The sequence below is a fragment of the Camelus dromedarius genome, unplaced genomic scaffold, assembly GCF_036321535.1.
Source record: "Camelus dromedarius isolate mCamDro1 unplaced genomic scaffold, mCamDro1.pat HAP1_SCAFFOLD_140, whole genome shotgun sequence".
NCBI classification, from domain to species: Eukaryota; Metazoa; Chordata; class Mammalia; order Artiodactyla; family Camelidae; genus Camelus; species Camelus dromedarius.
In genome coordinates, this window is record NW_026989773.1 from 42,366 (window position 1) to 56,648 (window position 14,283).

Sequence of the window (14,283 nt, forward strand, 5' to 3'; positions counted from 1 at the left end):
TTTCTTTGCTTCATTTACCTCTTTCCTCCTTTACTCTCCCCTTTCACCTCCTCCACCAAAAGAGACTGAGTCTGTCTCAGAACACTACATTCAAATTACTTTAAATGTTGGCTCATCCCCATGAAATTACAGTGAAATTAAAAATAATCTGTACACGTCCCAGACATGATTATATTTGATTTACACACACACACACACACACACACACAATCAGGCTACCTCCCATTTGCTGAGGGAGAAGGACCACTTTTTCTGAGTTTTCATTCACTGAGCGTGAGAGCAAAGTCTCTTAAGCAGAAATTCGCCTGGCTTCTTGCATGGTTTTTTAAATTGGATTTCTGCTTTGTGTCCACAGAAATAGACTCCTATTAGAAGAGGGGAAGTGGAGACATAGATATTCTGCTGAGATATTGGTGTCATCATATTTGAGTTGGAAAGGACTTACGACAGCATAGAGTCGTACCTTTTTATGGGTGAGAATCCATGATAGTGTAACTTGGACAAGAACCCGGGTCTTCTGTCTTCATGTCCACGCGGATGAAGAGGCAACTGGGTGGGGGATGGCAGGGATCCTTACTTGAGTTCCGGGGTCTTGCTAGTTTCCATTGTTCAGCTGCCTTTAGTTTATGTCCATGTGGCCTCTCATGGGAAGGTCACTCTATCCTGATAGATTGAGTTTCTAATCAGCAAAAAGGTCTGGACCCACTCATGTTTCCCAGAGATTTTCTGCTGACCTGCTGACAGTTTATATACATGAGATCTTAGAAACTGCTGGATATAAAATCCTTATTGTTATCATTTGCCCTCGAGTTCCACAGGAATGGGGTGCTGTCTCAGGCTGTCTAAGGCCAGCTCTGAACAAAGATAGGGTGATAGGCTGTGCAGCTGGACACTCCCCAGTCGAATGGGATTTCCACCTTAGTTTTTAGAATCAGGCAGATGAGTTCAAATCTTACCTTTACCAGTTATTAGCTTTGTGACCTTGAGGAAGAAACTTTACTTTTTTGGGGACAAATTTTCTTTATCCGTAAATAAGTTCAGTATTTATTTTAGGGTTTTTGTTTTAGAATTGAATGAGCTAATTCCCTCATTTATTCCTAAAATACTGATCACATGGTTCTATGCTGGTGACCTAGTGGTTGATTACTAAGGGACTCAGTAGTGAGAATGTGGGTGAGGCTCCCTGGATAATAGAGCTTATATTCCATGATATGCTTGTAAAAGACTGGATTGCAGTGGATTTTTAGTAAATGTCCATTCTTTTCCTAATCCCCATTGATTGTGTATATATCTTTATACTAATATATGAACAATTTTTTATTGCAATATAAGTCTTTTTGTAGTATTTAAAGTATGTAGCTATAACAAAAATATGTGAAATAAAATGATTTGACTTTTATTTTCTTTTCAATAAACAAAACAAAATAAAATAGAAAAGAAAAGAAAAAGTTTTGAAGGAGTAGAAATAATTTTATTTCCGTGTAATCGACTCCCTATGTTAGGTTTTTCGGTTGTGTTCTTAAACAGCATATAAAATTGACAGGTTTTGACTTCAGTGTTGATAGCTGGGTGAGTATAGTTTCTTTTTGTGGTTGTCTTTGATGAATTATTTGCACTAGATCATAAATAATGTGCATGTTACATATTGGAAACGAGGAAAGAGTGGAGACATACTACCTCCAATGCAGTCATTTTGTTACCGAGTCCAAACTCATTCTGCTCACCAAATGACAGGCCAATAAACTGGGAGATGAGGTGTTGGAGCAAGGAATAGTGACTTTATTTGCAAAGCTGGCAGACCCAGAAGATGGCAGACTGATGTCCTGAAGAACCATCTTCCCCAAGTCAGAATTGAGTCTCCTTTTATACTAAAAAGGGGTGGGGCTGCAGTTGGTTGTTGGAAACTTCTTGTTGTATGAATTGCTTGTCCTTTGAATCCGCTGTTCTTGCAGCTGTCCATGTGGATCAAATCATGTTGCCATTGTAATACCTCCAAAAGTAAAACAAAGTTATTCTCTATTTTGCAACTTGCCATCTCTACATAAGTGCAGATTAGTTAGCATCCTTCAAGATCACGGCCAGGAGAAGAGGCTGTCCTGGATATTTCAGTCTAAAGGCAACTTTCTTTTACAAATGGTGCAGAGATAGCAAGTCTGAGCCTAGAAAACAGGGCACAGGTTTAAAGCCAAAGGAACAGACCTAACATGGGGTCAAAATTGTTCTTTTCTATTACAATTCCCTTTTCCGCTTCATAGATAATTTTAGTAAGAAACATGAGCAATTTTGTATTTTTGCTTCTTAATAACCGATAAGTGGGCCAACTATATTTTTGTGAGCAGGGATGCTGTGCGGGCATAGGGGTCACAGCAAACTCTTGTTGGGGGTGGCCGACCTTGGAACATGTCTGATGCCCCGTGAGTGTTGGTGAGGGTCCCCTAGCCAGCGGCTCTCTTCAGGAGGCAGCATATGGGCATTGATATCTGGAGACCTCATTTTCGGCTGCAGGAAATTTTTTAGATACTGCGATTGAAAAATCACTCCAGCTGGGGATAATTAGGGAAAAAAGGAAAAGTAAAAGGGTTTGGAGTAGAGTAGAAGAGAAGGACATCAGATCACGGAGCCTGAGTGCTTGGCAGCGGGGCTTCGGGGGAGAGGGGAGCAGACGTGGGGAGGGGCCTGGCACCGGAACCAGCTCCTGCACCTGTCAACATGCCCAAGCCACATAGCTTTTAATTGGGCCACCTCTCTGGGCTGGATGTCACCCTGTGCAGAACCTTGAGAATCGAAGGTAAGGGGTGGGCAGCACTCACCTAGGGGTCACTGTAGATTTCGGTCAAGTCCACAGTGCCTTTTCTGTTCATGTGTCTTCACTTGTCCTTTATCTCAGGATCTGAGGAGGAGGAGAAAGGAACTCAGATAGAGATCCAGGAAGATATCCGACTGTGTTAAGAGAGGACAGACACAGTGACACGGGGAGCGAGGACACTTGCAGCAAAGTAAAATGACTTCACAACTATTGCTTCAGAGTTGCAGGTGTGAGAGAGCCTAAGCCTGTCTCAGAGTGCAGGGGACAAGTGGAAAGGAATGGCAAAATTTCCACTGAAAATTGAAATTTTGTTAAATAGCCTGCTACTGTTGCTTGTATCACTTGAATGAATGCAGGCATATTTCTGTGGGCATTTATAGGTTCACTCAACCCCACCAGCCCCTCTTGCCCCCATCGGGGATGGGATTTCTCAAGCACAGTGCCCCTCCTGCTTGGGTGGGCCACGCTGCGTGTCCTCGCCTGGGGCCGGGCTGCTGCAGGGCACTGAGTCCCCGAGGCGCGGCCTGGGAGACACGACAGGAATATCTCTGCTCTCGACTGAGGGCCTCCTTTTCCCCCTGCAGTGTAAGAATGCCGGTGACTGAGTTAGAAGCATGCTCCCAAGCTGTCCGTGTCCTTGCCATTCAGAAGCGGACCCTGGAAGCTTCCAAATTTCTCCAGAATGCGTTCTACATTCACCTTCGGCAGGTGAGTGTATGTCTTTACACAAGTGGAGGAATTACTGCCGTTTTCCTGGACCTTACTCACCACTAGTCCATCTGATTTTTCTGTGCTAGGATTCAGTATGGCCTGCTAAAATATCTGGAGTCAGATCTTGAAACACTGATGAAGAGGATCATTTATTTTATTTCTATATATGATAGCCTTTTACTTTCAAAATTCAGAATTTTTGGTTCTTTCAGGAATTTTTGGGGGATTGGCGAAACAACTTTGCTCTTACAATCTTTGAGACCTGTTGCTTTGTGCCTCTCACCTGTCTTCTGTCACTTGTGAGAGGCGATTCCATTTGTGACCCTGTCCGGGTTGTTCATGTTATAAAACATATAGTCTGTTAAAGTACAGTCCCTTTTACTCCAAAGACATTCCACAAATACTACTAAAACCTGGGTGTGGTTTTAAGAAGACAGAATCATTAGAAAATGTACTTGCAGGTTGCTAGTGCAAAATCCCCAAATCAATAGTCCAGCTCAACATCTAAAATCTATCTAATCTACCTTGGATTTGTATGGATAAGTGAAGCAGTTTGCTAAGAACTCAAGACCAGGGTTAGAATACAGGCTGGTGTAGCTCAGCAGGTCCTCCTGAGCCAGCCTTGTGCCAGAGGGCGGGGCTGAGGGGGAGAGGGCTGGGCCTTGGGGAAAGGGGAGGGCCAAGAAGGAGGGGGGTCCTGCCGTTCCTGAGCTCAAAGTTTCATGGCAAACACCTTCACCAGGTGAAAAACTTGGAGTTTCTTCTAAGAACAGTAGGTTTGGAAAGAGTCATAAAAGCACGGGGGTGACAATATCCCTTTTGTGTCTAGTATTGGAGAGCGGCTGTGGGGCCACATGTGAGCCTCGTGAGTCCAGGAGTGCAGTGTTGGTGGCTTCCACCTGAGCGGTGGGACAGTCAGTGGGACAGTCACTGGGAAAAAACGAACAGACTTTAGGCATGTTTAGATGGTAAAAAGGAAAGGATGAATGATGTCTGTGAAGGTAGGTTGGAGTTAGGCCCAGGTTTCTGGGTGGATTAATGAGGTAAGTGATGGTCCTGCTGTGCTCTGAGGAGGGAAAGCTGCAGAGGGAGCTCTGGGGGAAAACTGATGAGTTCAGCTGTGGGTAAAGTGAAAGGCTGTTCGATGTGTGGTCTGGGAGCTCAGGTGAGAGCCAGTAACGAGTAGCGGGAGGGGAGAGAGACTGTCAAATCATTTTGTGAGCATACAAATAATTATGATTAATGATACACTTACGTCTCTACATTCTGGATTTAAAACCCATTAACATTTTGCTATATTGACTGCAGAGTTTCCTAATTTTTTTTAACAGAAATAAAAAAAATAGAAACAAAACAGTAGAGTTAATGAACATCATAGAGTTGATGTGTGTCCTTGTATGTATTTTGATACCTCATCTGTTTATAACCATAATCTATAAAAAGTTAACTAGTTTAGCATAAGAGTTAAACAGAGGGACGTGACACACAGTGCTGGGGCTTGAAGCTGATCTTCTCAGGCAAATTATGTCGCCAGTCTGTGCCTTAGTTCCATCTTCTGTGACTGCCCCCGGACCCCTCATCACAGCTGATTTCCTAGACTAGATGTTGGGAGGGAGGCTGCTGAAGGGAGTAAAAAGTGGCAACTGCTAGGGACACTGAAGAGAGACACAAAAAGTGATTAAAGCCGATAAACTCAGTACAAACTAATACTCTCAAAAGGGAAAGAATCCCGCAGTGTTTTGAGCCACTTAGCGTATGGGAAACAAAACCACGTGGACCCAAATCTCTTGAGCATGTGAATATTGTGGGTGGGAGGGTGTCATCAGAAAAGGGTTGAGAAAAGGCCTTTTGGTTTCCCTTGACGTGTCCAGTAAGGATGGGGAGCAGAAGAGAAAACCCCCTGCTTCACAGTGGAAGCTGCTGTTTTGTGCAAAACTGACCAAAGTTTGGAGACCAGTCATCAGCGGTGCTGGCAAATGAAGAGACTTCGGGATTGGGTGGGGCACTTGCTGCGACTTCCAGGTGACCTGCTGGCTGGGGGCTGTATGGTGGGCAGTAGGTTTGCAGGGTGACCCGGGCATAAACCCTGGCTCTGAGGCTGCTGGTCTGACTAGCAAACCTGGGCACCCGCAGTCCTAATGGGGCAGCTCGGGTTGTGGCCTGGGACACTTGCTGTGCTGAGGGCGAAAAGAGGGCTTCCCTGTGGGGGTGTCCCTGCGGAGAGTGGGAACGTGTTCCTGCAGGGGAGGAAGAGCCTCTGAGCAGGGTGCTGGATGCACAGGCCTGTACTCCCTGGGAGATGGTGGCAGCTGCTGATGATTTGGTTTCAGCATTCTTTGTTTACTGACATGGTTGCCGTATTTTCATTCACATTGTAGTATTTTCATTCACAGTGCTCCCCCTTGGTCCTAAATTCGACCAATATTTTGAGAGACATTTCATGACCAATTTTGTCCCAGGGTGCTATGAAGGCTCATTCCTAGTTCAGGTTGAAGAAACTTCTGACCTGCCATTCAAGGTGTTAGGTGTTTTTATCAGGCCCTGTTGATACTAAAAGTTCTCTGGATGGCCTGTCTTACTAGTCTGTTATGATCCAGGAAATGTTTACCCTTCATTGCTCATTCCCATACCTAGAATCACACTGTTATAATTATTTTATGCAGGGTTATAAATTTTATGTATTTCTTCAATATGATTTGCCATCATCAATCTTGTTGTAGGCCTAGCTACACTTTGGGAAATGTAAGAGAAAACAATCTTATAAAATAGACAGGATATAAGTAATAGAGCTAGTAACGTTAATAAAGTCACGATTAAGAATTTAATAGTCAAGGAGTTATATTTTTGGGTTAAAATTTTTCTTGTGTTTCTGACTGAGTTTGAGTGATCTTACGAGAAAGTTCGTATTTATGGTCAGGCTTCGAGCAGGTATTAATTGGCCAGGTGAGGTCTCCCACCTTGTAAGATCAACAGTGGCCTAAACAGAACTATAATTTCCTTTTTAGAATAACGTTTCTGAGGGCTATCTAGTTAGAGCCTTGGAGTAGGGAAACCCACCAAGGTAACACAGAAGTACTAGACAAAGGTAATGTACCATAAACTTAACAATTGGAGTAGTTCATAATCAAAGGTAAGAGAAATTATCAAAGTAATTGGTATACAGGCCTGATTTGGTGTCTTGGGTCAGCTGTCTACCTGATATGTCGTCGTCTTCTCATCCTGGCCTGGTAGCTTCTTCTCCATTTGGGCCTTGTTTTAAGGTGAGCAGTGCTCTATAGGCCAGTGCACTGCAGGGGCTCTTTCTGATTGGAAATGAATCTGAAAGTCAGTTTCCTTCAGCTTTGCTGTGTATGGTCTAGTTAAGAGTACCTGATAGAGTCCTTCCATTCATGTTGGAGACAGTTTTTAAAGTCATGCCTGTTCCAGGATATATAATCCCCTGGCCGCATGTCATGGGGCATTGGATCTTTACCCAAGGATATATTACTAAGCTTCAGAAAGAAACATACAGTGTCCTTTTAATAATTCAATTAAACTTTGCAGCAATGTAACATGACAGCAAGGAATGATCTGGGAAGTGTCTTACTAAATATAGACCTCAATTAACAAAACGAGAATTTAATATCCACTAAAATATAATCTTTTTCTCTCTAAAGTTCCCTCATTTTTATCAAATATTGTCAAATCAAGGTGAATTTGTTTACAAGTTAAGTCTGATTATTTGATCATATAGGCTCTTTTAAATTGGCTGTGTTGGAACTTTTAATAAGGACTTTTAAGCTAGAATGTTAATAAGGTTTGCTAAGGCCAGGAAAGCCCCGTCAAGGGCTTGTCATAGATTTCTGCCTAACAGATTTAGGTAAATTCTTTTCTTTTTGAAGTCCTTAAAATACTTTGAGGTTCCTATACCTGTTAGGAGACGATCTTCCTAATTTATCTCATAGAGCCACTGGGGAACTTAAAGACTTTAGTCTCTTGAGGGATCAGATAGAGAGAAAAGATAACTGTTCTAAGTCTGCTTACATAGGTATAATTTATCAAATTGACGTGAATCATAACTAGTTTAAGGAGAAGAGTTTCTTTATGTCTGGTAAACAGGTTAAAAGCCACTAGTATTTCAGACAAAATCAAAAATTGTAACCATATTCATCAGTTTATTTGGTCCCACGTAACTAATTCTTTTAATCAGAGTTTTCATTAGACCTTTAAAATTTCTTACCCAGTTTATTTCAGTGCTATAGTTTGAAATTTATTAGAAATCAGTAAATCTCCTTGAAGAGAGAGTATCTTGCAAAATCATCAGAAGAAAACAATTACCTGCCTATAAATGACAACAGAATTAACAGCATGGTTAAACAACATTACACTGTAATCTATAAAGAAACCTGGTCACAATAACCAGAATTATGACTGGTAACATTTCAGATATACCAGAATGTTAGGGAGTCCATATAATTTCTAGAATATCTATATTAATAATATTTTCTCATACAATACAACCTAGGAAGATTTATTATTCATTTGACAATACTTCCCATGTTAGTTAACATGCCAAATGAAACTTACTACTTTAAAATCTCTCTTTGAGATGTTTCAGGGACCCTTTGTAGCATCCCATAGTTAACTGGAGACTAAAAGAATTTTAATGAGAAATTGATATTTGGGGAGCTTGTTAAAAGTTTTCAAAACACTTGATCAGATAAACGTATAGATCACTGTAAAGTAGTACTTACTCATTAACAAGAAAATATTTCAAAGGTAAAGACACAACAGATCACTTAATTCGCATAAGAAGCTTTACAATTTGTTACTGAAGGTGGATTAATATTTTAAGAAAAATTTGTCCCCTTAACAGAGAGAAAACCAAATGTAGTCTTGTACCAGCTTACTTCTAAGATTCATTTACTTTGCACAAATTGATTCTAAACTTAGCCAATTCTGACCACGTACAAAACTCTTTCCTCAGGGTTCCTCTTCCACAAGCCTTCCCCAGCTTTCTATACTCGTATTAGTGTGTCCCTTATTTTTTCTTCCATTCAGAAGTAACCAGATTCAGGACAAAGTCACTATTTTTCATTAACAAAATATAATTCCATTCCTTATATCTTCCTTTACACATTTATCTTACCTTCCTAGGTTACTGAGATCTTTCCCTTAATAATAGAGACTATTTCAGAGTGGCACCAAGCATTTATTAATATTTCTAAACACCTTTAGTTTCTCTGTAAGAGGAAGTCATATGTTAAGTAATTCATATTTCAATCTTATTTTATCTGAAAATGGTATAGCTATTAAATAAAATCCTATCATTTAACTTAATTTAGCACAACTCTAGAATTTAGATACCAAACATTTAGAGATTATCTTAAGCATACATTTTAAATATATATTTTAAAAAATTTACCCAAAACTCTCATCTCATTTGCATTTAATTTACTTCAATTTTTATCACACCACATTACTATTATTTTTTTTTGACAAATCTGTAACATATATAACAGGATCTTATTTGACTTTCATTAAACCTAGGTACAGTAAAAGTATTATACTTAATATTGATGACTTTAAAGATGTCTATATTAATTAGAACATACTTAAACTAAACAATACCAAGTGTTATCTTAATATTGAATATTTTCCAGTTCACGTGAACCTGAAGGTCAACTTAGTCAGTTTTTATTTTAAAAATACTTAATTTGTAAGCTATTACTTTTTACGTCAATTAAGCAGAGCTCTTTGACTTTTTTTTTTTTTTAGCTGTAGAAATATCTCACATCTATAATGTGTACTCAGGCTTATAAACAGACCAAAGTTAGAGATCTCATAGCTTCACTTTAAAACTTACTTATAAGATAGGTATAATAATAGTTGGAGTAAGCTTAATTTGCTTGCTCAAATCACTAAGGCTTACTATTTATGAAAAAGACATTTAAGATTTCTTGACAAAGTCTGACGGACCCATCAGAGTTCTGAGCTCTAAAATGCCAAAAATTTCTTTGGCCTTAAGTTTTCTCTCATTGAGCTAATTAGGCTCAGTCGTAGGTCACTGTTTGCTGTATATACATTTCTGATCTGCAAGAAAATGACAGACACTTCCAGTTCCCCAGAGAACTGCTCTGTCACGCAGGCCCAATTGTATCTCCTTATTTGGCTTTTTTGTATCAGTGAGAAGAGCTGTAAACCAAGAATTCCATGTTTTAAAACTTTAAGGTTCAATTTATCTTGTCTTCCAAAGCTTGCATAAGGCATTTAGTAAGGTCTCTTTTCCTTGAGTTATAAGTTAAACCCAGGGTAAACCTCTTATTATATTTTTCTATTAGCCACTGAATATTAGTTTTTAGTTTTACATTATATTGGACGGCTCATGTAACTCTATTGGTTTCCTTTATTTTGTTCAATTAATATTTTCTGAGGGACAGAAATGTGCCCAGCCTTGTAATACCAAGAAGAGGAAGCGTTTTTCCATTGAAACATATCTATCCCACAACATAATTAAGCAAAAAGTTTATATAAAGCCCATTTAAACATACCAAGTTTACAAACTTTTATCTCAATTTTATTAACTCTTATACCTTTAATTTTAATATTTATTAGGTTTAATCAATAATTTTTATTTCTAGAAGGAATGCCAGAAGCCTTTTTCTTCTTTTCTTTTCTTTCTTTTTTTTTTTTTTTCTCTGTATCTAATTTTATAGAAAAGTCTCTGGGATCCCCAAGTTTGAGCCTAAGAACTTAGGCCCTTCTCAACTTTTAATTTGATTAATTGGTCTGTTGCCCCAGTCATTGATCAAATATCACAGTCTAAATATATTATATGTATCTATCCCTATAAATACATACATTTTAAACTGGGGTAAATAAAACGGACTTGTTTGAACTTTAATTTTGGGGGGCAGTAGGTGATCTCTTTGGCCACTTTTTTTTTTTAACTTTACGTAGTGTAGTATTAAAACCTTGTCTCTAAATCCAAAAATGTCCATTTTATTTATCTCATTCAAAATAACCATCAAAAAAATTTACCCATTTTGGATAAGCCCCTTATCTTTCTTTTTTTTCCGTTAAGAAAAAAGTCTTTTGACATTTTTACATTCTTTTTTCCAGTTACTCAACCTAATTAACATTAATTATTCTTAGATTTTATTAACATCTCTAAAACCATTAATGGGAAAGGAAAAACATAAATGTAGCTTTTTAAACCAGTTTTTGTAAAATAAGTTCTTAGATTAACCATTAGATATATTTTCTACCTTTAAACTTGATTTTAATAGGTACCAATAAAACGGCTGTTTATAATGAGAGCTCTTTCAACTCTCACCAATTTAAAAGGTTTTCCAAATTAAGGGATCCATCATATAGCCATCAATTTATATATATATAATGATTTTAAACGAATAAGATGAAGAGGCTTTTCCAAATGAGAGTAGGGGTGCTGCCTAAATAAAATTCAAAAGTTTACTCTTCAAAAGGTAAAGCAATTCATGGTCCAGACTGATGCAACAAAGGTTAAGATGGCAAAATGCCTGAAAATTGGTACAAAGGATTGTTGAGAATCCCAATTTATTTGTGTGGCCACCATATGTACACAATACTTGTACCTTTTGCATGGCAGAGTCCAAATTTTCCATTAAAAACAAAAAGGAAACACATATATACATACATACACACACATAAAACATCCAGCGAAAGATAAAACGTTTATATTTCAAGGACACAGGAAGAGAAATCCAAGTTCCCCCTAAAAGGGTTTTGGTTTTTATAAGTCCAGAATTCCAAAAAATGTTTTTATCAGGCCTGCTTAGTTACTTTAAGAGTGAGATTTTTTTTTTAATTCCCAATTAAATTTGTAAGTTTTGTATGTATATAATCCTGGCTGGGGTATTAGTTGGAGGCTGGCAATCTGTCATTTCTTTATCTTATTTTCCTTTTCTTTCTTCCTTTCTTTCTTTCTTTTTTTTTTTTTTTTTTTGAAAGTTCTATTCCCCATTCTAACGTAGGGTTGTCAGAATAAAATTGCTAGTAGGCTTTCCCGCAGGGACAACTCTATGGCATGAAGTCTTTGCCTATATCACTCCTGCAAGTTTCTCAGTCATCCGAGAAAACTGTTACCAGCCAGGAAGGGGGTCCCATTTTTGGAGTTGAAAGGTTCCTCATAAGAGTTTTACTTTTATTCTGAAAAATTCAATGGAGGTAACCAAATTGAGGAAAACATTAGACCAGCCCCTTACCTAACCACTCAGTCCTGACCCCAGTGTCTTTCAACATGGACCCACTCTGGATGTCTCCACTGGGAATTTTCCTGGTATCTTTCAACCAGCCCCACCTTGGAAGTCTCCTAAAGATGGGTGTTTCCCGTTATCTTTCAACCAGGCCCCACCCAGTATGTCTCCACTGGGTGGGTTATTCCCCCCCAGTATCTTTCAACTGGAGGGCCAGGTACCTGGATACACCGCCAAATAAAACTCAGGATTATCAGCCAATATGGGAGATCCGAGAACCAAGATAGACTCACCCAAATTCATCTGGACTCCCCGAGGATGTGGATGGGCACAAAGGGCCACTGCTGATACCAAGGTCCGGATACTCGGAGAGTTCAGGTGGAGAAAGTCTGCTCTGGGTCCCTTCATGGTGTCCAAAACTGTTGACTGAAATACATGTGCAGCCTAAAAGTTAAGAGTTATGTTTATTTGGCGGGAGGACTCGAGCCGGGATGACAGCCTCTCAGATCTCTCTGAGGGACTGCTCCGAAGAGGTTGGGGAGGAGCTAGGATATATAGGAGCTTTACAACAAAGACCAGGTTGTTGGAACAATAAAACATTGTTATCTAAAAAAAGCCAGGTATGTCAAGTTAAAGAGTTTAGTGATTTTCTATGTATCATTTGGGCTCACTGGATTCATTCTTTAGACAAGCACCTAGCTATCTAGGGCAAGTATCCTGTCTTGTATTATTCTCATTCTGTTCAGAGGGCACTGTTGTGAGTGGCTGTAGAGGCTGGTCTTCAGGCCTGTCCTCGCTGGGGGATGGCGGCAGCCACTGATGACTTGGTTTCAGCATTATTTGTTTCCTGACATGGTTGCAGTATTTTCATTCACATTGTAGTATTTTCATTCACAGACTGATTGTGGATAATCTGGATACGTGGAAAGGAACCGAGATAGAATTACTGCAGGTACCTTCTACTTTAATATTCCGTGTGCAAACATAAACACGGATGAAGCATACATTTGAATTTGGTGGTGTAGGGAAGGGTTTCTGCACATTACAGGAGAAGGCAAGGCAGAATTCCTCTACTTTGTTGGCAGGGATGTAGGTCCACCTGTCTTTTCTGTAGCGGTTTCTGAGAGCAGTTTATGGTAACTAACAAACATTGACAAACGGTGGCACACATTGCATTTAAGAGCTGGCCTGTGCAAACTTGTGTATTGGACAGGTGGATTGGAGAGAGATGTAGCCCAGGCCTGGGCTCAGATACAGGTTTAAATCGCCATTTCCTCACCAAAGGGCCTTGGACTAGAGTGTAACCTCCCTTAATCTGTTGGTGAATCTGTGAAATGTGCATTATAATATTCGTTTCTTCCTGGGTTTGTTGTAAGTTGTAAACAGTATTATAACACTCTTGAAACACTTAACAAACAGGCACTTAGCAGTGTTCAGTGTGTCTGTCCGCCCCGCTTAGCGTGTGTCACAGCCGTAAAGGTAGCATGTGCCTGTTGAGGATGCACTGGTAGCCCCTTGAATAGGTTGTGAATTTGGTGATTTCCTTTAATCCTTGAAACTCTATATGCCATGGGCAGTTATTTTCATGGACAGATGAGGAATCTCAGGGTAAAGAAGACTGTGTAATTTGCCCAAAGTCAGACCATAATTTTGGGTGCTGGGGCCTCGGTTCAGCATGGGCCCCTGGGCCTTCTGCCCTCTCGGTTCAGCCCCAGAGCCAGACGTGGGGTCGCCTGTCTCCCAGCCCAGAATATCCAGTAGGCAGCAACACAAACCTGGACCTGTGCTGCTTAAGCAAAACTCCGGAGGGGAGGCAGTTACTAAGGGGATAAATGTAAAAACAGAAGACTGCAAATTGTGATCAGCTCTGAGAAGGAAAGGAACACGCCTCGCCACGCAGAGCTGGGAGCTTTCCCTTCGGGGCTGCTCTGGGGGCGTTCATCTCAGCTAAACAAACTCTGGTCCTGCACCAACGCAGGAAGGCAGGGCGCGTGTGACCAGGTTGACTTGGCCTCGTTGATCATACTCATTCCCCATTCAGCGGCAGCTCTTACGGGCACTTACCTAGTAAACAGATTTCAGCCATAATCATCACGCACTTTGCTTGGTAGTTTTATTGGCCTCACATTTGAGATGAGGTAATTGAAGCTGGGGAGTTTGTTGCATGCCCGTGATTACCTTGGAAATAACCCCACTGGTCTTTCAACCTAGACTGGTGTGGCTGTTATATCCCAGCCCTTTGAATGGCATCGTGTAGCTTCTACCAAGTGGCACAAATGACTGACATTGATTTTTCTTAATTCGTAGGAAATGGTATGTGACAATAAGAGAAAAAGGTAGTCAGAAATTGTTTGGAAAACTAGAACAAAATCCAATTCTTCCCCAGCTGGGAAGCGTACCCAGTGTCACTCACCCCACTCACTGCCTGGCATCTCCTCCCTGCCGACTCCGTGTTCAGAAGCCACTCTGAGCCTTTGAAGAACATTTTGCCTCATGACACTGTTGACTAGGACCTGCGGCCTCTCTGTCCCTGGTTAACTCTCTCTTCAA

At 40.2% G+C, this 14,283-nt stretch overlaps 1 long non-coding RNA gene across 13 annotated transcripts in view; it reads left to right on the plus strand.

Annotated features, from left to right (window-relative positions):
* LOC135320610 (uncharacterized) overlaps positions 1-14,283 on the plus strand; it is a 66,610-nt gene that overhangs the window by 40,185 nt on the left and 12,142 nt on the right. For 6 of the 13 annotated variants that reach the window (XR_010379816.1, XR_010379818.1, XR_010379825.1 and 3 more), the window contains exon 6: positions 3,391-3,514. This is a non-coding gene — a long non-coding RNA (uncharacterized LOC135320610). Of the gene's footprint in view, positions 1-2,887; positions 3,034-3,390; positions 4,087-14,283 lie in introns of those variants that run through there. The other 7 variants (XR_010379823.1, XR_010379822.1, XR_010379819.1 and 4 more) reach the window with 7 other exon arrangements.